This window comes from Danio rerio, chromosome 9 (assembly GCF_049306965.1).
Source record: "Danio rerio strain Tuebingen ecotype United States chromosome 9, GRCz12tu, whole genome shotgun sequence".
Classification (NCBI taxonomy): Eukaryota; Metazoa; Chordata; class Actinopteri; order Cypriniformes; family Danionidae; genus Danio; species Danio rerio.
Window position 1 is genome coordinate 6738741 of NC_133184.1, and position 24143 is coordinate 6762883.

Below are 24143 nucleotides of genomic sequence, written 5' to 3' on the forward strand. Positions count from 1 at the left end.
ATATATACAGATATATTATATTGCAGATAATAATAACATTCATTTAAAGGAAAAAATATATACGCTGGGTGGCAATTGTGACTTATTTATTATATTGTTGTTTGTTTATTTGATGACTGATCGACCCCTGGTGTAGCTTACACATAACCTATTGTATAGTGTCGAGCACAGGGACACTCGTGCACTGCGAGCGATGAACAGTTAGTGCTGATTTTCATTTGCATAAATTTTCATATGTTTAAGTGAAAATAATAGCGGAGCGGAGGAGAGCGGGATTCACTCGAGACGGAGGAAGAGAGAGAGGGAGCTGCGCTGGATTCATTCCTGCGGTAAGAAATATACCTCTCCTTCTCTGTCTCCCTCTCTCTCAGTCTGAATATTTTGTTTTAATCGCAAGCAACTGTGTTTATTGAAGGCACATAGATCCGCGTTGTATTTTTTTACGTTTTCAAAATAGGCTAAGTAAAATACCTATTTGCGCAGAGCTTGTTTTTCAATGAGGGCCTTATTTTGGCTGTGTAGTAGCCTACAAATTCAGGAAAATAACATTTAAAAAATAAATAATAACACTCAGTCCCAAATGCATCACAGCTAAAGGATACACAGGGTTAAATGACAACTGCTTGACAATTTTATTACGCTTCTTAGCGTCTTGAGCAAAGATTTCCAAGACTTGTATATCATTTATTATATGGTTAAGTGCTTATTTATTTATTTTTTGTAAGTTTATTTACATGAATAAACTTTGAATGATATAAATTAGTAATCAAAATTGAAGTAAATTCAGTTTTACTCAATGTGCAATTTACAAATAATATCCTTCAGTCTTATGACCTGCACTGCGCGTGCGTCAAATGCGTTTAAAACTCTTAATAACTTTGCATGTTAACAGATTATTTAGTTGACGGCTCATTTGCTGAGTGTAATTGCTTTCTTGATCATGCCCTATCCGAAATCAATTTCCTAAAGTGTAGAATAAGATTGATCAATCAAAAAGCCACGAGAACTGTCAGCCAGACATTTGCCGTAACAACGTTCTGAATTAATTAGCAAAGACTAACATGACCCTCTCTGTAACAGGTCATCCAATAAGTTTATAACGGGAAATATATGTAGTCCATCAGCTGGCATGGGCAAACAGATGATCCATCAATCACTGTCCGACAAAGTCATGTTCAACAATGGCTCAGTGTGTCATTTGTAAATTAAGATACTTTATTTCTTGTTACGCCTTCATTTTGTGTACTAATTGACGTGTGTTTTAGAAAGGTTGTTTTACTTGGGGTTAAAGTGGTGCTTTGCATGAAAACAGCCATTAAATAGTCAGCACGCGTTTACATGAGTATTTCAGAGTAATGTAGTTTTCCAAAAACGTTTAAATGAAGATCAGTGACATTAGTAAAACTAAGAAATTATTTAATAATTTTACTTATACAATCTCACTTTTTGAAAGTGTTTAAACTCTAATTTTAGTGACAGATAATACATTTAAAATAAGTTAAATAACTTCAGACTTGTAGTTTTAGATGCTTTTTTATTTTCTTTTTGTCATTGAGCCACATTCAAGCATCTTTTACATTTATTTAACAGATACTTTTAAAGAGAGAATAAAATGTAAATTGGTAGGATTTAATATAGTACATGTCCACCTTTATGTTGTTTTAGCATTGCCATATTTAAAAACAGTAAATTATTTAATAATTTTGCTTATACAATCTCATTTTTTAACAGTTTAAACCCAAATTTCGTGGGCAGATAATAATAATAATAATGATACAGTTCAAAAATTTCAGACTTGTTGTTTTGGTAGTTTTTTAAAATTTTCTTTTAACATCTAAAACTTTATTTGTCGTTGAGCCACATTCACGCATCTTTTACATTTATTCATTTATCAGACACTTTTAAAGCAAATTTTCACACAAAAGAGAGAATAAAAACGTAGATTATCTTGTACAACACGTCTGCTGTTATGTTATTTTAGCATTGACATGATATGTAAAAGCAAGAAATTATTTATTAATTTTACTAATACAATTTCACTTTTTAAAAACAGTTAAAACCCAAATTTCAGTGGCAGATAAAATGAAAATCAAATAGACATCTAAGAATAGCCTAAAACTTGACTAGTTGTCAAATAGACAGATTAGATGTGGACTTTATAGGCATTAATTTCTTTTTATTTGATGACTAGTCTAGTTTTGGCCTATTTTTAGATGTTTATTAGATTCTCATTTGACAGCCCAATTTTAGCCTTGTTTCAGCCAAACAATGTTTAGACATCTATTAGACATCTTTAAAAAAATGCTTGCTGATATGCTATGTTGTTTTAGCATTGACATGATATGTAAAAACAAGAAATTATTTAATAACTTTACTCATACAATTTCACTTTTTTAAATAGTTTTAACCTATACATTTCAGTGACAGATAATACATTTAGAATAATACACTTCAAGAACTTTAGACTTGTAGTTTTAGATGCTTTTTTATTTTCTTTTAACATCAGCAACTTTGTCATTGAGCCCCATTCAAGCATCTTTTAAAGCAAATTTCGACACAAAAGAGAGAATAAAACGTAAGCTGGTGAAGGATTCACTATAGTACAACATGTCTGCTGTAATGTTATGTTGTTTTAGCATTGACATGATTTGTAAAAACAAGAAATTATTTAATAATTTATCTTACACCATCTTACTTTTTTAAAACAGTTTAAACCTCAATTTTAATGGCAGTTACTGACAGCCCAAATTTATGCTTGTTTTAGCCAAGATGACTATGTTTAGACATCTCCTAGACATCTTTTATAAACAAACAATGCTTGCTGGGAAGTTATGTTGTTTAAGCATTGACATGATTTGTAAAAGCAAATAATTATTTAATAATTGAACTTGTATCTTACTTTTTAAAACAGTTTAAACCTAAAATTCAATGACAGATAATACATTTACAATAATACAGTTCAAGAACTTCAGACTTGTAGTTTTAGATGCTTTTTATTTTATTTTAACATCACCAACTTTCTCATTGAGCCACATTCAAGCATCTTTTACATTTATTCATATTTCAGACACTTTTATAAAGCTAATTTCCACACAAAAAAGAGAAAACAACTTGAATTGGTAGGATTCACTATAGTACAGCATGTCCGCTGTTATCCCAGCAAACAATTCTGTGTTTAATAGACATCTAATAGACATCTAAACATAGACAGCTTGGCTAAAACAAGGCTAAACTTGGCTGTCAGGAAAAATCAAATAGACATCGAAGAATAGCCCAAAACTAGACTAGTCATCAAAATAGATTATACAGACTTTATATATATATGTAGTCATTTATTACTTTTTTATTTTTATTTTATGATGACTAGTCTAGTTTTGACCTAGACGTCTAGTGGAGTTTCACTGACAGCCCAAATTTAACCTTGTTTTTGCCAAGGCGACTATGTTTAGACGTCTATTAGACATCTTTTATAAAAAAAAAACATGCTTGTTGGGAAGTTATGTTGTTTTAGCATTGACATGATATGTAAAAACAAGAAATTATTTAATAATTTAACTTATACAATCTTACTTTCTTAACAGTTTAAACCCAAATTTCAGTGGCAGGTAATATACATTTAGAATAATACACTTCAAGAACTTCTGACTTGTAGTTTTAGATGCTTTTTATTTTCTTTTAATATTACCAACTTTCTCATTGAGCCACATTCAAGCATCTTTTACATTTATTCATTCATCAGATGCTTTAATACAAAGTTAATTTCCACACAAAAGAGAGAATATAACCTAAGTTGGTAGGATTTACTATAGCACAAGATGTCCGCCGTTATGTTATGCTGTTTTACCATTTAAAAACATGAAAAACTACTAGTTACAAAATGAGTAATGGGCTTCACATTGATTATCTTCAGAAATGAAAAAGCTAAATTTGATTAGCGTAATATATACATTACAAGGCAGCTTTGCTGACTGCATCCCTTATACTTCCTAAAAGTTAATTCAGTGTTATGCCTGTTTAAAAAAATCTGTGCATAATTAAGTAATGTAGCTGTGTTGTCAATATTGCCATCAACCGTATTCTGATTTAGAAGGGTCTAAAGAAAACGCTGTTGCATGAATGAGACTAACACACACACACACAAGCACACACACACCTATTTCCCCCAGTCCCTGTATTACATTAATCAAAGCACATATTTCCCAAGAGAATCCACACATGGATCACAGTAAATCCTAGTGAAATTGAATCACACAGAGGCCTAACTGAGCAGCCCGGCCGTTATTTTCCATACATATTTTTGAGTGATTTCTTGTAAGAGAAAACATGGGAAATATTTACACCTATTGACATTCACTACTGAATAAGCAGGTATAAATGGGCTTCCCATGCAGCAAGAGAAGGAATCGGCTATTCTGTTGCAGCACTACAACGAACCTCATGTTTCCTTAAAAAATGCAGCAAGGAAATGTCTACCTTATGTTGTATTCTATGTAGGTTTTGTTGAGGTGTGTGATTAGGAATGCTAAACCATTTCAGATGCCTAATTTAAATGACATCACAGCAATGTCGTGAACATTTCCAGCGCTAGAGAGCTGACTCTGTTCAGTGTGAGGAAAGTTTTAAATGTGCACTGCTTTTCTCTGTAAGTGACTTCAGTTCAAATCTCTTTTTTTTCCCTGCAGGTAAGAGCAAGTCCCTCTGATAAACACAAGATACACAAGGCCTTCTTTCAGCGAAAGCTCCTTTATAGGGGCAGGATGGCTAGGATTATCTTTCCTTCTGTCCTCTCTGCGCTCATATGCGCCATCTCATCTGGCTAAGTATTCGCGTAATGTATAGAAAATGGCAGTTTTGGGCAGATGTTCCATTTTTTTGGAGATTTTGTGCATTGTGAATTTACATCTATAGTTAAATGTTTAGGAGTCCATTTTTCTGTGTACATTTTGTCTTTTTGTCTAATTTACTTTGGATTAAAGTTCTTAATGTTATGATTCTCCCCATAATATATTTTTGTCCTATGGCAAAAAAAGTGGGTAGGCATTAATTCAAGTTATTGTCAAACCTATCATGTTTAATAATGGAATTTGTGCTGATAAAAAACTACTTTACCCATAATGCTGTACAGAAATTCCACCAATCAGAGTCACAATAGGGTATATGCCGAGCTAGTGTTTTTCCCAGACTGATAAACTTCCAGTGACCTGTTATTGTGAACTTTTTTCCATTTTATATGGTTCTGTTTACAGCATCGATGTTGTAATGTCATTAAAATACATTCAGTTAAATAAACTTAGGCATTCATTTAGTTGCTCAAGCGTAAAACAAGACAAAAAGCCGTTTACTTGCACGCGCCCATCAGAATCGGCAGGCTAGCGCAGAAGCTCCATTGAATATACTGGGGTTAAATAATTGCTCATATTATAAAGACATGGCGGGGGAAATTTAATTTAATGCAGTGCTTCTTGTACAATCTGAGACCCACTTTATCGCATATCACTCAGCTAGTGAAGATCGCTGATTTTTAAAGAGCACAGACCTTAAACGCACCGGTGTTTGCATTGGCATACAATTCGCCGGAAGCGCTTAACCCAGGTTACTGGCAAATTAAAAGTCCTATTAGCATGCTTCGGCATATACCCTATAAGCAAAGCATGCCAAAACAGCACTTTAGCTCCACTCATTCTTAAAATTCATATGTCCTAACAACATCAAGATTCTAGCTACAATTTGGTTGATTGCATTAAACCGAAACATTCATCGACACAACCGAAACATTCAAATACCAGCCATTCATTTAAATACCAGCCACAGCAACTAACTGGTAAGTGTTATAATCTAATTAATGCATATTTAACCTATTTAACTTTTTTAAAATACATATGCTGGGTACTGATGTTTTTGATTGGCACAGTTTGCTATTTATTTTATTTTCAGGATCTGAGGCGAACTCTCTGCTGCTGTTTTCAGTAGTATGGCAATGAATGTCACATGAAATGGTGTACTAACTCACAGTGCCAACCCAGGCTCATTCTGATTACGTACCCCTATATACATTTCTGGAGAGAGTAAAATGCGTTCCAGGAGATTCGTTTTTTTGTTGTCTTTGTTTTCGCGAATCCAACAGAAGCCGCTGTGTATGCTTTTTCAAATCTCAAATTCCTCTCACCGCTGTTATCACGTAAATCCACCAGAGGCCGCTGTTGACTGACTGACTGACTGACTGACTGATCCAACCGACTGATCCCTCCACTCTCCCCCTTCCCTAAACCCAACCAACAGTGTTTTAAAAAGCACCAATTGACTAGCGAGCATCCTCCTCCCTAAACCCAACCAAAATGTTTTAAAAAGCCCCCTGATTTTTACCGCGCTTTCAGGTTTTGCCACATTCTCACCCTGTTATTTACTTGTTCCAGACAGCAGGTAAGACGAAAACAAAAACTAAAAAATAAAATGAACAATTCTTCACCGGGCTCGAACCCCGTTGTCATGTTCAACTCGTAAACGAGAAAAGGAATGCCGTCATACTGCCCCTTAGCGTTCGTTTTAAAGATAAAATGCAGACATACGTAGCTCTGGCTTTATAACTGCGCTATCTCCAAAAATATATATAGGGCTATGTTTTCAGAATGAGCCTATGTTGCACATTGCTAGCATTTAACACTGAATCAAGCACATAATCTGTACCTAAGGACGTAATTGGCATAGTAGTTTATGCTGTTTTGCCATGTCATAGCGGAAATAGAAACAGTTTTTAGAATAGAAATGTTTGTGCATCGCAGTTCAGATGGTTTGGATAGGAACTCGTTTTAACATGGAAAACAAAGCTTTTATTGCATGTCACGGTGATGCATTGTGTGTAGTTAGGACATGGTGTTACTATATATATATATATAAATATATATATATATATATATATATATATATATATATATATATATATATATATATATATATAAATAATTATATATTAAATATAAATATAATTATATATTATATATATAAAGATCTGTGTGTTTATAAAGTGTTTTACTATAAATAATGAAATAAACATTAAACATTTTGTGTTTATTGATACAACCAACAAATTTAAATGGATTTTTATTTTTCATATTTATTATTTATTTGGATTGTGGCATCTGCAGTGCTTAATGAGATTGTAGTTCTTTTCCTCATTAAAGCCGTTAAAGTACACAGTGTTGTAATTTTGTCTTTTTTTTCTGATCTTCTCATCAAATCAAAGTTTGCAATGATTATTCTAATCGCTGAATGGTTTAGTTCCTGACTTGTATAGCTTTATTGAAGACCTTCGAATTGACAAAATAAAGAACTTCCAGAACCAACACTGTTGGAAAAACTGGTAAGGCACCAATACCAACACAGGCTCATTCTGAAAACGTAGCCCTATATATTCCTGGAGATTGCGAATTATGTAGCTTGAGCTACGTATGGCTGGTTAAAACAAACACTATGGGATGGTATGATGCCGTTTCTTCTCACGCTTACCAGCTGACCACTTACCTTCGTGTAGACGGCTTTCCCTTTGTTACCAGTTTGTCCGATAGCTAGACACGCACGTCTGCGAACTTGAGATGCAAAGCGAAGTTGACGATGACATTTAGGTTCGAGTCTGGTAAAAAATGGTTTCAGAAAGCAGATAAGACAAAAACAAAAGCTAAAAAATAAAACAAGCACGTAAATAACAGGGTGAAAATGTAGTAAAATCTGAAAACAAGGTAAACATCAGGCGAGAGCTTCTTTTTTTCCTAGGCTGCTTTTGAAAACACTTCAGTTGGGTTTAGGGAAGTGGGTGGGCGGTAGTCAATCGGTGCTTTTAAAAATACTATCGGTTGGGTTTAAGGAAGGGGGAGGGTGAGGGATCGGTCGATTGATCAGTTAGGAAATCAGTCAGTTGACAGCAGCCTCTAGTGGATTAACGTGAGAACAGCAGGTGCGAATGGCACTCGTGAGAAAAATCTTAGATATGAAAAAGCGTACACAGCGGCCTCTGGTGGATTCGGAAAATTAAACATGCAAAAAAAAAACGTACCTCCTGGGATGTATTTTGCTCTCTCCAGAAATGCATATAGGGGTACATCAGAAAGAGCATGGGTTGCCCAATACACTTTAAAATCACCCACATTTTTAAAAATGTAATTGGTTAAGATTTTAATAAATGTACACTTAACACTAAAACACCTTTGAAAGTCCTAAGCAAAGGTGCTATTCAAACATGTTCAAGGTTTCCAGTGAGTAAAGCTCAAACCAGCTGCAGCAAAAAAATAAATAAAATAAAATAAAATAAAAAAAATCACAGAATTGTCCTCTTCTTCTTTATTTCTCATGTGTGGCATTTGCATTTTACTCAGCTTAGCAAAAGAAATAGCCTGCAGCGCGAAAACGCTATCCACTATGCATATAAGAAAGAACGAGAGAATAAAAGAGGAGGGAAAAGAAACACAGACAGACCGACTGAAAGGAAATGGGAGATAATCTCCAAGCTACTGTCCATTTCCAATGTAGTCACGAGCCATCATGCGTAATGGGGGAAAAAACGCATCAGCATGCGCCGCTAGATGAAGTGCAATCCCCACGTTCTTTTGTCACCTAACCACGGATATCTTCACTCGGTGATCTTAAATAGTCTTTTGATGGTATCTCAAGACCAATTTGCAGATCTTCCAGCATTATTACAGAGCAGAGCAGACGCATTATGTCGGCGTCTTTCAAAAACGGGGTCATTCTCCAAGAAGTATCTTAGCATGTTACCTGAGGACACAACAGGCTTGTGTTTATCATCCTCAGACCCTGCCTACTGTAACGCGTCCCATCTATTCTGACAACTAAAGGGACCCATCAATGTTCCAGCCCACAGAGAATGACTCAAAGGGCCTTTAAAGTGAGTAAAACCCAGTCTCTTTAATTCTGATTACACTCTGAAAGTGTCTTTAGCATGTGGCGGCTAAATTGGGCTATCAGCGCTAAGTAGCGGCGGGGAAGAAAAGAGCCAATTATGCCAGTCAAAGCCAGATGATGATTCTCATCTTCGCTCTCTCTAACACACACAGACATACAGTCGCACACAAACAAAAGAGAGAAGAGGAATATATGCTTTTGTTCTAAAATATAGATATTATGCTCACGACACACCTTTTGTACGTCTTCGCAGTATTCAGAAACACCTACGGATCCAAGATTTCACTTCATAATGAGTCTCTACATCTGTCTAATATAAATAGCCGGAGGCAGTTTTCGATATAAATTCATATCCATAACAATCAAGCATCCTTATTGTTTATGAGAATAAAGCGGCAGTGTTATCTTATTTATTTATTTTCCGCAACGTGGATGACTCAAATCGTATCAGATGTTTATTTTTGTGTTCGGGATAAAAGCAGAACCTGTAAAATCTACAACAATGCGCTAAGGTTTAACTTAATTCAAGTGACTATATCCTGAGGGTAATTTGTGCCAAATCTGAGCTTCGCGGTGCCTGCGTGATTAATGTGCATAGAGGAGTTTATCCCTTCAAACGCATTGGCTGTTTTGACAACGCTGCGTTCTCAGAATAGTAAAGGTGGCGTTCGACTAACGCACAGTCCATTAACTCCTGATGCAGTCCTGATCTCCCACTGTTTCCGCTGGAGGTTGTGGAGGTGAGTTCATGTGCCGCAGGAGTCAACTTTTATAGGAAGGAATCAGATTTGCTTTAGGATCACAACACTGGCACACTTGACTTAAAAATTCCTGTTCAATCTACTTATTTAAAATGAGTTGCTACAACACAATTCTGTTTTTTGGGGACAGTTTAATAGTTTCATGTTCAATCCAGTCTGATCTTATGAGGAAATGTAACTATTTTATGTTTTGTCAGTTTAGTGGCTGATTCTTACGAATTCATATGAGTTTAGTCCAAGTGGCAACCTTCTGCTCTCCCTCTTGAAGCAAATACGGAAGTAACTGAAACTGCAGTTCATCAAAATTCCACTAGTCCTGCCTCCATAATAGAGCAGATTTCTATTGAGCCCACTGTTAAAATGGCCAACTTTAACCCCTTCAGACCCTGCGTCCATTACAATGGACATCACATGACATCCCATTTTTCTGAAATTTGGAACATAGTTCAGATCTGAAGGGGTTAAAGCAGAACAAAAGTGTTTACAGCCTGGTACAAAGAGCGATTTTGGTTCATATAGCTAACATTACCCTTCATGGCAACTGTGAGGGGGGTGGATATTTTATAGCTCATCCGTTTCCTTTATATTAAGTTATATTAAGGCTGTATAATTAAGGGCGTGGCCACTTGAGTGACAGCTAGGTCTCGCTGGTCACCGTTGCTTCACCTCAGCTGATTCCGGCTGATTAGCTGCTGAGCTCGGCATATACATCATATTTTTGTGTTGTTTTATGTGGCTTTACACAGTCAGTTGCCTTTTGGGATTATTTCTTACAGTTATCAGATGATATGGCATGCTGTGTGCACTTAATTGTGCTCACAAACCATTCACGTGGCCTCCATTTCCCAAGTGAGTGAAATTATATACTTTGCTTATAAATCATCTATAAATGTTTTATTTAAGTTAAATTATTATTTACATTTTTTTTCTTAAGAGCTGTAAAGCACTCCAGAATCTGACAGATTTATTAGCTATAGGCACAGTCATCTGAAATGTTGTCATACAGTGTGACGCCTGGATTTCATAAATAGCCTTGCATTTACCAACACAGATTATATTTAAAGTATTTGGATGTAATTTGCATTTTCCTCCTATAGAAAAACATAAGAACAATGTTTAGTTGCTCAATGTGTTACAGTAGTGTTTTTAAAAGACTAAACACTTTATTGATATAGTATACAACCAAGCACGTGTGGTCAGAGCACAAACGAGTCGCAGGTAATGAAGTATTAAGCGTTTCTCCCAAAGAAAAATGCTAGCAGGCATCTGTTCCTCCGCTCACGCTCCGCCTCTTTACCCTTGTTTGCTATTCCCCTGTCGGTGTGATGATGCACGAACAAAGCGGCGACGGTTGGTCACACCTACTTGTAGCTTCTTTTGTTTTCTTCAGAAAACTTTGGGTTACATCACGGATACTACATCCGTATCTTTTACAGTCTATGGTTTATCGCTCCAATATATTAAGAGCGAAAAATGCATAAATACAATTATTGTGGCAAAGGAGCTGAAGTTAATTGATTAGTATTCTTGCTGTTAATTGATAAGTTAAAATATTATCATTGTAAAGATCTCCATGTTGAATTGTCTTTTTATTTGTTTAATTTATGTAATTTACTTTTTAATTTATGTTATTAGTTACTTTTGTAATTTTTGGATGTAATGTTTAAATTGTATATATATTTGCTATTCAAAAAAAAAAAAAAAACAGTCTATGGTTTTTTACGCAAATGTACAATTTTAAAAAGGTGGTGTGGCACCTAAGGAGGTTTGGCAGGCTAATTTATAACACATGTGCATGAATTATAAAAATCAAATATCTTTAGATCAAAAGAAGATATACAGTTGAAGTCAGAATAATTAAACCCCTCAATTATTCGCCCCCTTGTTTTTTTTTCCCTAATTTTTTTTTTTATCGGAAAGATTTTTTCAACACGTTTCTAAACTTAATAGTTTTAATAACTCATTTCTAATAACTGATTTATTTATCTTTGCCATGATGACAGTAAATAATATTTGACTAGATATTTTTCAAGACACTTCTATACAGATTATAGTGACATTTAAAGGCTTGATTAATTAGGTTAACTAAACAATGGTTTGTGTAGACTATCGAAAATATATATAGCTTAGAGGGGTTAATATATATATATATATATATATATATATATATATATATATATATATATATATATATATATATATATATATATATATATATATATATATATATATAAACGAAATAAAACAAATAAGACTTTCTCCAGAAGAAAAAAAAACATTATCAGACATACTGTGAAAATTTCCTTGCTCTGTTAAACATCATTTTGGAAATATTTAAAAAAAGAAAAAAAAAGAAAAATCAAAGGGGGCTAATAATTCTGACTTCAACTGTATATTTCTGACATAAGCAGAGATCAAAGTCCTGTAACAGAGTTTTTCTACAGTTAATTTTTTATTGTTTTTTTTTTTAAGTTGTAAAGCTGAACTTAAAGGAAGCTGAAATAAAGCTTTCCTCCTGTGTCTCTCACAAACTCCTTGTGTTCTGTGGTTTATTCCCCTCCCCTCACTTTTTCTGCTCTTTCTTCACATCCCTTATCTCTTTCTCACAAGAGCTTCCTCAGTCTGTGGTGCTCAACAGGCTGTCAGTGCTCAAACAGTGCTTCATAAAAGCACCATCACAGACGCACGCGCACGCACGCACGCACGCACACGCACACACACACACGCATGCACACACACACACACACACACACTTGTAAAAAGTAATAGTAACTGACAAACCATGTAAAGTGAGATGATATCACACTTAGATATAAGTGATTTGCTTTTTGTATTTCTATAGATTGATGTTATATTCATTCATTCATTTTCTTTTTGGCTTCGTCCCTTTATTAATCTGGGTTCGCCACGGCGGAATGAACCACCAACTTATCCAGCATATGTTTTTAACAGCGGATGCCCTTCCAGCTGCAACCCAACACTGCTAAAATTTAGCTTACCCAATTCACCTATAGCGCATGTCTTTGGACTTGTGGAGGAAACCAAAACACCCGGAAGAAACCCACACGAACACGGGGAGAACATACAAACTCCATACAGAAATGCCAACTGACCGAGCAGGGACTCTATCTGGCAACCTTCTTGCTGTGAGGCGATCTTGCTACCCACTGTGCCACCGTGCTTTGGGTAACAATTTACTTGAAAGAGGTGCTTATAAGAGTGTCATGACACCTTTATAATCATGACATCAAAGAGATTTTATGCATGCTTACGACAAGAGTCATTAAAAGTCATTCACTCAGTTATGTCAACTTAAATGCAAAGCTGACATTGTTTGAGACTAAAACAGCATAACTTGTCAAAAATCTGTCAAACTTTATTAACATGAGGCCATTATAATTGTGTCATGAATGTTTTCTGATAACTGTCACTAAAAGTACTCCGCCAGAAAATGTTATAACAGCATCATTCATATTTAATCACATTCAATGTCATGTTTATGACAGATTTATGACAAGATATGTTGTCTTTGGTTTAGTCAACACGACAAAGAGAAGTTTTGATTTGTTTATGCCTTATTGTCATAAGAAACAATGTCACTTTTGCATTTAAAATGACATAATGGAGTGAATAACTCTTTAGGGCCCTATCATACACCCGGCGCAATAAGTTGCAAGGCGTGACACAATTGTTGTGTGCTAGTTTCAGCTCGGTGCAAGAGTCGTTTTTACGTTTTTCACCACTCGGTTTGAATAGCGAATGCATTTGCACTCCACTGGTGCAGTGGAGAACCACTTAATGTTATGTATGACTTCCATAAGCTTGGACGACTGCATCCATACATTTCTGCAAAGACTCAAATAACTTATTAATAATATCATCTGGAATGGCAAAGAAAGCGTTCTTGCAGGACTCCCAGAGTTCTTCAAGATTGTTTGGATTCATCGTCAATGCCTCCTCCTTCATCTTACCCTATACATTCTCAATAATGTTCATGTCTGGTGACTGGGCTGGCCAATCCTGCAGCACCTTGACCTTCTTTGCTTACAGGAAATTTGATGTGGAGGCTGATGTATGAGAAGGAGCTCCATCCTGCTGAAGAATTTGCCCTCTCCTGTGGATTGTAATGTTATGTGAAGCACAAATGTCTTGATACCTCAGGCTGTTGATGTTGCCATCCACTCTGCAGATCTCTCGCATGCCTCTATACTCAATGTAACCCCAAACCATGATTTTTCCTTCCCCAAACTTGACAAATTTTTTTCAAAAATCTTGAGTCCATGAGAGTTCCAGTAGGTCTTCTACAGTGTTTGGGATGCAGTTGATTAATTGGAAAAAAATCTACCTTCAACCACTTTTCCAAATGATCAACTCGAACCAGCAACCTTCTTGCTGTAAGGCGAAAGAGCTTACCACTGAGACAACGTGCAAATAAATCTCATGCTCAGAAAAATTACAGTAAAAGCTGAGTGATATGACACGATGCATAAATGTGCATTAAACCTGTCTATTAACCAGTTTACATGTGTCTATTGTCTCATTACAAACATACAGGTCAAATTTCACATTATACATGTTTAACAAACAAAAGATATAATTAAACAGGTCATACGCCTCTTCAGAGTGACAATGAATCCATATATCTTGCATTTTGCAGTGGGTAGCAAGATCGCCTCACAGCAAGAAGGTCACTGATTCAAGCCTTGAATCGGTCAGTTGGCATTTCTGTGTGGAGTTTGCATGTTCTCCCCATGATCGCGTAAGTTTCCTCCGGGGGTGTTCGGGTACCCCCACAAGTCCAAAGACATGTGGTACAGATGAATTGGTTATGCTAAAATTGTAGTGTAGAGTGTGAATAAGTCCCAGTGATGGGTTGCAGCTGGAAGGGCATCTGCTGCGTAAAACATATGCTGGATAAGTTGGTGGTTCATTCCCCTGTTGCGACCTCTTTCTTATAACGGGACTAAGCCGAAAAGAAAATGAACGAATAAATGAATATTAAGAATAATTTCATTCATGTTCTTTTTGGCTCAGTCCCTTTATGAAAAAGAGGTTGCAACAGGGGAATGAACCACCAACCACCAAAGAAAATGAATGAATAAATAAAAATTAAGAATAGTTTTATTTATTTTATTTTCGGCTTAGTCCCTTTATTAAAAAGAGGTCGCCACAGCGTAACGAACCACCAACCACCAAAGAAAATGAATGAATTAAATGAAAAATTATGAATAAATGAAAAATTATGAATAAGTGAAAATTAATTAATTAACTCCTTCATTCATTCATTTACTCATTCATTTTCTTTTAAGCTTAGCCCCTTTATTAATCCGGGGTCGCTACAGGAAACCCATTCAAACGCAGGGAGAACATGCAAACTCCACACAGAAGTGCCAACTGACTCAGCCAAGGCTAGAATCAGGAACCTTCTTGCTGTGAGGCAACAGCACTACCTACTGCACCACTGTGTCGCCCTAATTAAGAATAATTAAGAAATTAAAACAAAATTAATTTGTGGCAATTTGTATAAAACCAGAAAATATCTTAAAAATACAGGGAGAAAGACTTTCTAAAATGATTATAGATAGATAGATAGATGATAGATAGATAGATAGATAGATAGATAGATAGATAGATAGATAGATAGATAGATACTGTAGATAGATAGATATGGCGCTTGCAAGTGTACTTGCTCATTAGTGTGTATGTGTGCATTTGTGCTCACACTCCTGCTGCTCTCTCTTCTTTGCTCCCAGTGTGTATTAAAGTTTGATAACCTGTGGACACAGGATCTTCTTTCATCTCCCTCGCTCTCTTCCTGTAGTGCAGACAGTCTGACTACCAGTCTCACCTGCAGTCACCGCATTAAAACGCTTATCCTTAAGTAGCATTTCATATAAACTACCCAGTAGGCAGCAGCAAATGCGATCAACACAGTTTAAGACGCTGGGATTTTTCTTTTCAGCGCATCGGTTTTCGCTGAATGAATCTGCCGATTCGCCGATATCTGGCACGGTTTAACTTGCCATTTGGTCAGAAATGATGTACGGTTTTTAAAAAGTTCTCGAAAGCAGGACATCTGGTGTGCTAAACATCACCACTGCCTCGTCTTCACACGCTGCAATGGCACAGCAGCGTCTCTGCTGAAACAGATTTATGGCTTGCCAAGTGTTTTCCAGTAATCCCTGCTGTGTTCCACTGGATGCTGCAGAACAAGAAGTGCCAACCTCACCGAATATCTGGCATCGCGATGCCTGCGAGAAATCCTATGTAGGAATGTTAATCTTTTCTAGTAGATGCACGACACGAACATAGTCGCGAGCAAACATTAAAATATTTGCTCAAGCAAAATGAGCTAAAGTAACCGAAAACAAGAGCAACAGAAGAGGTCCAGGCGAGCTTAAAGGGATGGTTCATCCACAAATGAAACTTCTGTCATCATTTGCTCCCCATTGACTTCCGTAGTATTTGTTTTTCCTTCTATGGAAGTCGAAGGTTACAGGTTTTCAGCTTCAGAAAGTATTTTCTTTTGCGCTCAACAGAAGAAAACTGAAACCACTTGAGGGAGAGTAAATAGTGGGTAAATGTTCAGTTTTGGGTGAACTGTCCCTTTAAGTACACAAAGTGCGTCTTTGTTTTCATTGTGTATTTACGGCGTGCATTTAGAGGGCACAGCTCACTCTCTCTGTGTGTGTGTTTTGCAGAAATTACCAGTAAAAACCCCTTGCCATGGCGCTCAGCAGCCAGCTGGCCCTGGTAGCCTGTGTTGCCCAGGGACTGTGGAAAGTCGGGCTGGCAGAGGGAGGGCAGCTCTAGGGTAGAGAGGACTGGCAGATCCAGGCCTCCGGGGGGTACAGAGATGCTCGGAGTCCAGAGAGCAGTCACCCTGTGCTGGAGGAGGAGGACTCGACCAGGCAGCCTGGCTCTATGGGGACTTCGCTGCTCTTGCCCCACCGCTGTCGTCTTGACCCGCTGACTCCCCATAGATACTGGCACGTCGCCAAGCCGTAATGGCAGACTGCACAAAGGCACTCTGCCAATGTCCTGCTGCGAGTTTGTGACTGGCAATGAATATAAATCAGCTATGCGTGTGTGAGCGTGAGCATGTGTGTGTCTTTTTAAGCTGTTTGAGTCTTAGCGCTCTAATCCATTGAAACCCAATGTGTGTATCTTTATGAATGTCAGCGCGTATCCCTGTGTTCAGCAGTTTGAGGAGTTCATGGACCAGGAGGTCTGAACACACACAAACACCTTCACGCCCTCGAATGATTTGCGATTCAGTGGCACATGATGATAAAATACGATCATAACTGTCTCCACACTTGAGAATGGTGTGTTTCTCCATGATCTCACATGCCTCAATCCAACACCATGGATGTCATCTCCGTCTTCCAAGATGCTCGGTGGGACCGATGTTGAGAAGCTAAGCAGATCGCTTGTGTTATTTCACCACTCATAATGATTGATTCTGACCGTGTCAGTATAAGTACTCTAGACTACATAATGTTGATTTAACCAGTGAATAAAAGGGTCTAATAATGTTGTTAATGACAGATTGCAAGCATATATCTCAAACATAATTCAACATCAAAATTATTATAAATAGAATAGAAGTTTTTTAAGAAAGTAGACCTGCACATAATATTATTGTTGTTGTTTTACCATATGTTTGAGAAAAACAATAATAATTGCCTCATATTAACCTTTATTTTACATCAACAGAATTGTGTGAAAATCGTGATTTTATTTTAAGCAAAAAAAATTGCGATTCTCACTTTAGCCAGAATTGTGCAGCTCTACTATACATTCAAGGTACCACTATGTGCTTTTACAGGTACATAAGGTACAAAGTTGACCCGTTGGGAGCTGCCAACGCAATCTAATGGCAATTTGTAACTTTTTGATTTGGTGGCTAATTTAAGATAAGTGTACGATCTCATTCTTACATTTATGAGTATGCCATTTAGCTAATCCCCCAAAGAGGGGTAGGGTTTGGTGATATGCCTCCCTTCAAAGTGAAAGCATATAAATTCATATGCATTAGCCACTTTTCTGTCTCCTTGTGAGATCAGGCTGGAACTGCCTAACAGTAACCTGCAGAACCTGGTTTCATCAGCGCAACATCAACCTGGATTCACATCTTCAGTCGGTCCCACTTTATATTAAGTGGCCTTAACTAATATGTACTTACACAGGAATTAAAAGTTTGTTACAATGTACACAGCAAATTCATCAGAGTTAAATTCTTGGTGTTGAAGCCTTTGAGAGTAAAGTGTTGACGTTAAAGAGTTAGATTTTGATAAATGAATATAATAAGAGTTAGAATTGATTTTATTCAGTGCGAAATCAAGGAGTTATCTTTTCAACACTTGGTGGTGTTATTTCCAACATCCGGGAATTCATGCAGCCCCAGTCACTGAAGAATTTTCCAGACGCCATTTTCCATCTGAGGTTTAGAACAGCAACTGGTGAGTCAAACTACCTAAATGTTGGTATTTTACTGACTTTCTTTAAGGAAATACAGTTGTAAACATGTTGTTAAGTTAATAACTTTAGAATGGAGTGACAATTTTAATCTTCTGCGGTTCATTCATGGTCGTTTGTGTATCTAGCTTAACTGCATTACTATTGACTTCTTTTCAAGAATGTTTTTATATATGCTCACGCATACATAGTGCATAAAAACATCAAATGTACATGTTCAACACATTTCTGTCACGCTTAATGCCATTTTGTGCGTTGTTACCCATCTTTAAAATAAAATCGACACTTCTCCTTTAATTCCAAGCAAACTAGCGAGGGAATCCCCGGAGCCGCCTAACGTTAGCCTACTCTGCCCGGATGCTAACGGCAACAGAGGACGGTTTCCATACGCTCTGGAGAGTTTCTAAAACATATCTGGTGAGTAAATGAACATATGCTTACTTGTAAAAGGCTTTCTGACTGAAACAAATGATTGTTTGTTATTCGTGTACGTTAATTTGGTTATTTTAAACACCGCGGCCCTTTTAAACTGGTTCATTCGTGGCCGTCCATATAAGTTACCGTTAGTCCATAACTTAGACTCGTGTGATAACGTACGCTTGAATTATATTAAGTGTTCACAACCATTAAAGTCGGAATGTTAACATTAATGTCTTTAAATGACCGCGTTTGCACTTTATCAGACATTTAACGTTACAGAAGTCTCCCGGAAGTTGCGGGACTAACGTTAACGTTATCCCGCAAATGCACAGAGACTCCCAGATGCCCAAGTAGATGCCCGCAAATGAATGATAATCTCCCGGAAATCGCGCGTCTCCCGCCCGGTCATTAAACACTTTGCACACCCCTCTCCACCGCATCCCTCCCAGCTCTTCAGGTATGTCGCGCGCAAGTCACCCCCACCGCTCTTCAGGTACGTCGCGCGCAACTCATCCCATTGCTCTTTAGGTACTCATCTCTCCCGCTACCTCCTGCAAATCAACTCTGTATCCCCCAAAAATTACTTTTCCCAACTCGGGATGTCTGACGTTAGTAAGTTAGGCTATTTCCGTTGTCAGTAACATCTTAGTCAAGCTTTTTCTCCCGCATGATATTGTGCTTAAAACTATAGGCTAAACTTAGCATGTAACGTTACTGTACACAACATTTCCGTTTTATTAGTGCGTTGTAAACAGCCACCTGTCTGTAAAATTAATCAACTGATTCATATTTGAGCAGCCTAATGATGATACAGGTTTGATTTGTAGATTTATTATCAATAATCAACATCTGAATCAAAAGATATCTGAAAAAGTGTGAGGCATACTTTGTGATGTTTATCTCTCTTTTTTTATCTGAAGGTTATGCATATGTGTTAGATACTAATGTGTTGTTGTTTTTTAACAGCCACAGTTCTCTGTACAATAACACAAGACCCTGTGACGGTGGCTGATTAGAGACGGATGGTGTATTTCCAGAGTTGGTGAAATGACCAAGCACACCTTCTTGGTCATATGTGGTGATAATAATGAAGGTATGTTTGATAAAGTTCTGTATTTGTTTCACAATAAGCTGAGAGGGTATTAGAGCATTAGAGAATAACAAATGACATGAAGGTGATAAGTTTTGTATTGTGGGTGAACTGTTACTTAAATAATGTTTTGCTCTTTTATTTGCACTTTTTCTCTTCTGCTTATCCTAATATTTTAGATTATATTTGGACCTGAAACATCTGCTAGACTCCAGGAAAGGTGGCGTCAATACTGGACCTGAAAGGGCCTAACAAGTTGAATCTGGTAAAGAAACACGCACGCACACGCTTACAGAAAACTGTAAGTTTATGAATATTTTTTACACTGTGGCCAATATTTTTGGGAAGTCAGCATCACTAAATGATATAAAAGATTTTAAGCTCCTCTAAATTTTGCTCCGAGTGTTGTGTTAAATTCAGGATTCTGGACAGACAGCTGCCTGTTTTTCCAGTTCTAGTCATAGTGGTTAACCTAATTGTTTTTGGAGATTCCAACAGTGATGTATGTGTTTTTTCTACTTTTCCATATCCTGTCACCTCAACCAGCTGGGAGAGTCAAGTTGTGGATCATCATGAAGATTTTCAAAAGGTGAGTTTAGATTTCTTGAATGTTTTATTTACTTTAAATGTTCTTTTAAATATATCATAGAATTTGATTGCAATTTGTTTTCAAACATTTTTCTTAGTCATGCTGGAGTCTTGAAGAGTTCTTAGATGAGCATCACCCTATATCCGTGCATCAGGAACCACCAGACGAGCGATCAGCAGCTACTACTGTACATCGTCATGGATAAAAAGGTCATCCTGTGGCTGGGAAGCACATCTTTCACAGGACATGCTTGATGAGATTTCCTAGCTCCAGTTTGTTTTCACACAAGTTTACAGCATTTATACCTTCATTTAAACTGCTGTGTTCGATATGGACGACCAAAGAAACACCAGAAGTGAAAGATTTGCACGCCAAGTTGTTTAAAATGTAATTTCAGAAGAAAACTATGCGTTCAGAAGAAAACTATTGAGTGACGATATACTGAACTTTCAAATTGCTCTGATGAAACATCAAGTTTGGACATCATATTTTGTTGATACTGTCTGTACTAATAAAACATTTAAAGCATATTTGACATTGTTGCATTTTAAAAACTGAATGAATTGTTGAAGTTGTGAATGTTTTCAAATAAAATGTTTTTATTTTGTAATTTACAGTCTATTTGACCTTTTTACCATATTTACACTCAAGAGAGTTGAATAAAATAACAATATATTACACCAGGTGGTGTTAAATATAGTTACATTTTTTAACTCTGCCCTGAGTTAAAATTAACCCTTACTTTGGTGTCAATGTGCCAACCCTTTTGAAAGTGTTGATTTAAGTCTGTTTTGAGTGGACCCCATGAGACACTTTCAAAGTGTTGAAATTAACACCCATAGAGTTGTTTTGGGTCCCCATATTTTGCTGTGTACTTATTGTGTAAATACATGTATTTACTGTGTACTTATGTTTGATTAAACACCTGTATGTAATTACATCTGTAATTAACTTTTGTAATTACATTTGTAAATACCATCCCTTACACCTTAACCCACCCTTAAACCTACCCATACCACCAAACCTGTCCATAACCCATCCTCTATCCCAACTAAAAAGCACCACAAGTGTTCTCAAATACATTATAAACACAGTAAGTACATTGTATTTATTTTTTGATGCAAGTACATAGTAGTTAAGGACACTTAATATAAAGTGGGACCCTTCAGTCTTCCAGTCACCCATTTGAGGGACAAGTTTACAATTCTATCAAATTAGGGCTTACAGTTGGGACTAGGAACTTTGACCACATTGTTATTCACATAGAATTTCCCTCTGATTTTAAGGAATAACTCGCAGTTAGGCATAGGGATTAGGTTTGGAATTAATTTACAAATAGGAATGATGTTCCATGATCAACAAAATATGTTAACCTAGGAACCCGTCTAACTCTGCAAAATCATGATTAAGTACGCCTAAAGGTAGAAATGTTTTGCTATTTACTGACTAAATCACTCAATGTTTCTCTGCAGACTGGATTCAAGTCTGAGTACAGTCAGTCTGAGTGGATTCAAGTCAAAGTACATTCCAGAAACCAGGCAGTGTGAATTCATGGTAAAGGTAAACAGCCATGATGCTCTTTTTTGCTACTAGTTAGCTTCTGAAAACACAGGGGTGAGTAAGTCAATAGCAAGGTGAGTCTGCAGGAAGTCGACCAGCTTCCAACGGATGTGCAAGAGCACATATAAATGACATGTATGGGTAAATAAGCTGAAGTAAATAGAGTGAGTGTTCAACAGCCCCAGTAGAAGGTGGCATTAGTATTGCACTGGATTCCAACCATCATAAAAAAAAAGAAGTCACAATACAGTACATAACCATGCCTAACCACTACCACTGCTACAAATTATGTTGAGTAAAGAAATTTTACTTTTAAAGTTTGAGATGAGAGTGAAGTGCTTTTTGAGTGTTTGTGCAAAGTTATCGGAACAAACTCTCACAAATTTAAGCGCACCATGGTACCAAGGTGTTGCCAAGATACTATTATATGTTTGCACTTTTCTGTTTTGAAAAAAACAACAACCTTACAAACATTATTATGTCTTAAAATGTTCCTCAATAGGTCCAATACTTGTACCAGTGGAAAAAATAACAATCATACTCTAAGGGTGCTCTCAGACTATGCTATCCAAACTGTGCCCAGGCGCGTTTTCCAGTTTGTTTGAAAAGTGGTCCGACTCAGCCCCAGGCACAGTTCAGTTGGCCAGCCCGGTCCGAAGAGGTGTGCCAGAGCACGGTTTTGGTTGGGCTTTGGTGCAATATGCTTGTAGTGCAAAGTGCGCCTGAGCCCATTATGTGGATTTAATAATCATTCTTACTTTTCTATGAACACAAACTGTCATACTGTATTAAATGCGCAAAACTTTTGCTGCATGTCAACAGCAAACCTCCTAATAACTTTAATGCAATTTATGAGCATCAAAAGTCGTGGATCTGTTCTGCTAAATAAATGACTGTGGGTTACAGCATCCCAAACAACTAAAAAAAGATATAACGAAAGCAATCTCCACCGTGCAAGAAGGTCGCAGGTTCGAGCCTCGACTCAGTTGGTGGTTCTGTGTGGAGTTTGCATGTTCTCCCTGCTTTCGCGTGGGTTTCCTTTGGGTGCTCTGGTTTCCCCCGCAGTCAAAAGACATGCGGTACAGGTGAATTGGGTAGGCTAAAATTGTCCGTAGTGTATGAGTGTGTGTGTGGTTGTTTCCCAGAGATGGGTTGTGGCTGGAAGGGCATCCGCTGTGTAAAAACTTGCTGGATAAGTTGGCAGTTCATTCCGCTGTGGCGACCCCGGATTAATAAAGGGACTAAGCCGTCAAGAAAATGAATGAATGAATTTCCAGTGTGCTGAGGGAGAGCGCTTCTCTTCCTGTTAAATTTGAACAGTCGCATCATCGATGACGTAAGTGTGCTCTGGCTCGGAAGATAAAAACAGTGTGTGTGCAGGAGAGGGGGAACAAGCGTGATTCGGCACGGTTCAAGGACATTGTACCTAGTGTGAGTACACCCTAATCCTACTTACTTTTTCAAAAAAAGTTGTACTATTTCAAAACTAAGGCAGTCTCCAGAGCTTTTCACACTCCACTTAACAGCAGATTTTTATTCGTATCACTACTTTTAACCCTGGGCAAACAAACGTTTCACACATTTAGTTTACAAGCCAAGATAGAATCGCTTACCTGGGGTTATGAAAACCTGCTTTGCAGTGCCAAATGTGTGAAACAATGCAGTGTTACAGCAAGGTGCTTAACAATGGACAGATTTTCACCTATAATCAATACTGACACCTCAAATAATGTAAATAAGCTCATTAACTCACGGTTTAAGAATGTACAATGTGAAACATCTGCTTAAGAATACAAAGGATTTATCATTAGTGTATGAACAGTGTGAAATGTCAAAACGTATCATTCCGGAACTCCTCAAGCAGGGTTTTGGAAAGATGCAGAGTGACTAGTTTAAGTGTAAAATGTTTTGTTTGGAGCTTTATATTGTTTGATTTTCATTGGAGTAAAAGCAGATCCAAAAATCTCCATATTACTGCACCCTTCAACTTGAAACCTTACAAGCAGTGGTAAGTGATAACAGGTTACATTTACTTGAGTAAAATGATTGGGTAACGTGTAGTTTTTGAGCACATTTAAATATGTGTACTTTACCTCAAGTAAATTATCAGAGAAAAATCATTACTCTTCGCTACATTTGATGGCGTTCCTCAGTTACTGCCAAGTGATAATAAATAAGATCCATATATCTTGTTCGCAAATATCACGAGGCGCCACATTGGAGAGGCTGTGTTGCGAGAAGTTGCTATAGAGACGTGTCTGCCGCTTTCGGTTAGAACGCGTGTGCCTGTTGGAATAATGGCCGAAGTCTAGGAAGACATGCGAGTTTA

The 24143-nt window shown here is 37.0% G+C and overlaps 2 long non-coding RNA genes across 4 annotated transcripts; both read left to right on the forward strand.

Annotated features, from left to right (window-relative positions):
* Window positions 1-278: 278 nt before the first annotated feature.
* LOC141376063 (uncharacterized) lies at window positions 279-17223 on the forward strand. Of its 3 annotated transcripts, none has more exons than XR_012385149.1 (3): window positions 279-329; window positions 4683-4828; window positions 16376-17223. It is a non-coding gene; the product is annotated as an uncharacterized lncRNA (long non-coding RNA). The 3 variants fall into 3 exon arrangements; XR_012385147.1 differs by lacking the exon at window positions 16376-17223 and adding an exon at window positions 6192-6428 and having other exon boundaries at window positions 4683-6134; XR_012385148.1 differs by lacking the exon at window positions 16376-17223 and adding an exon at window positions 6194-6428 and having other exon boundaries at window positions 4683-6126.
* An 878-nt stretch (window positions 17224-18101) lies between these two features.
* LOC137496442 (uncharacterized) lies at window positions 18102-20864 on the forward strand. The gene is made up of 6 exons (XR_011016769.2): window positions 18102-18139; window positions 18460-18572; window positions 19542-19668; window positions 19845-19930; window positions 20212-20254; window positions 20352-20864. It is a non-coding gene; the product is annotated as an uncharacterized lncRNA (long non-coding RNA).
* Window positions 20865-24143: the final 3279 nt, after the last annotated feature.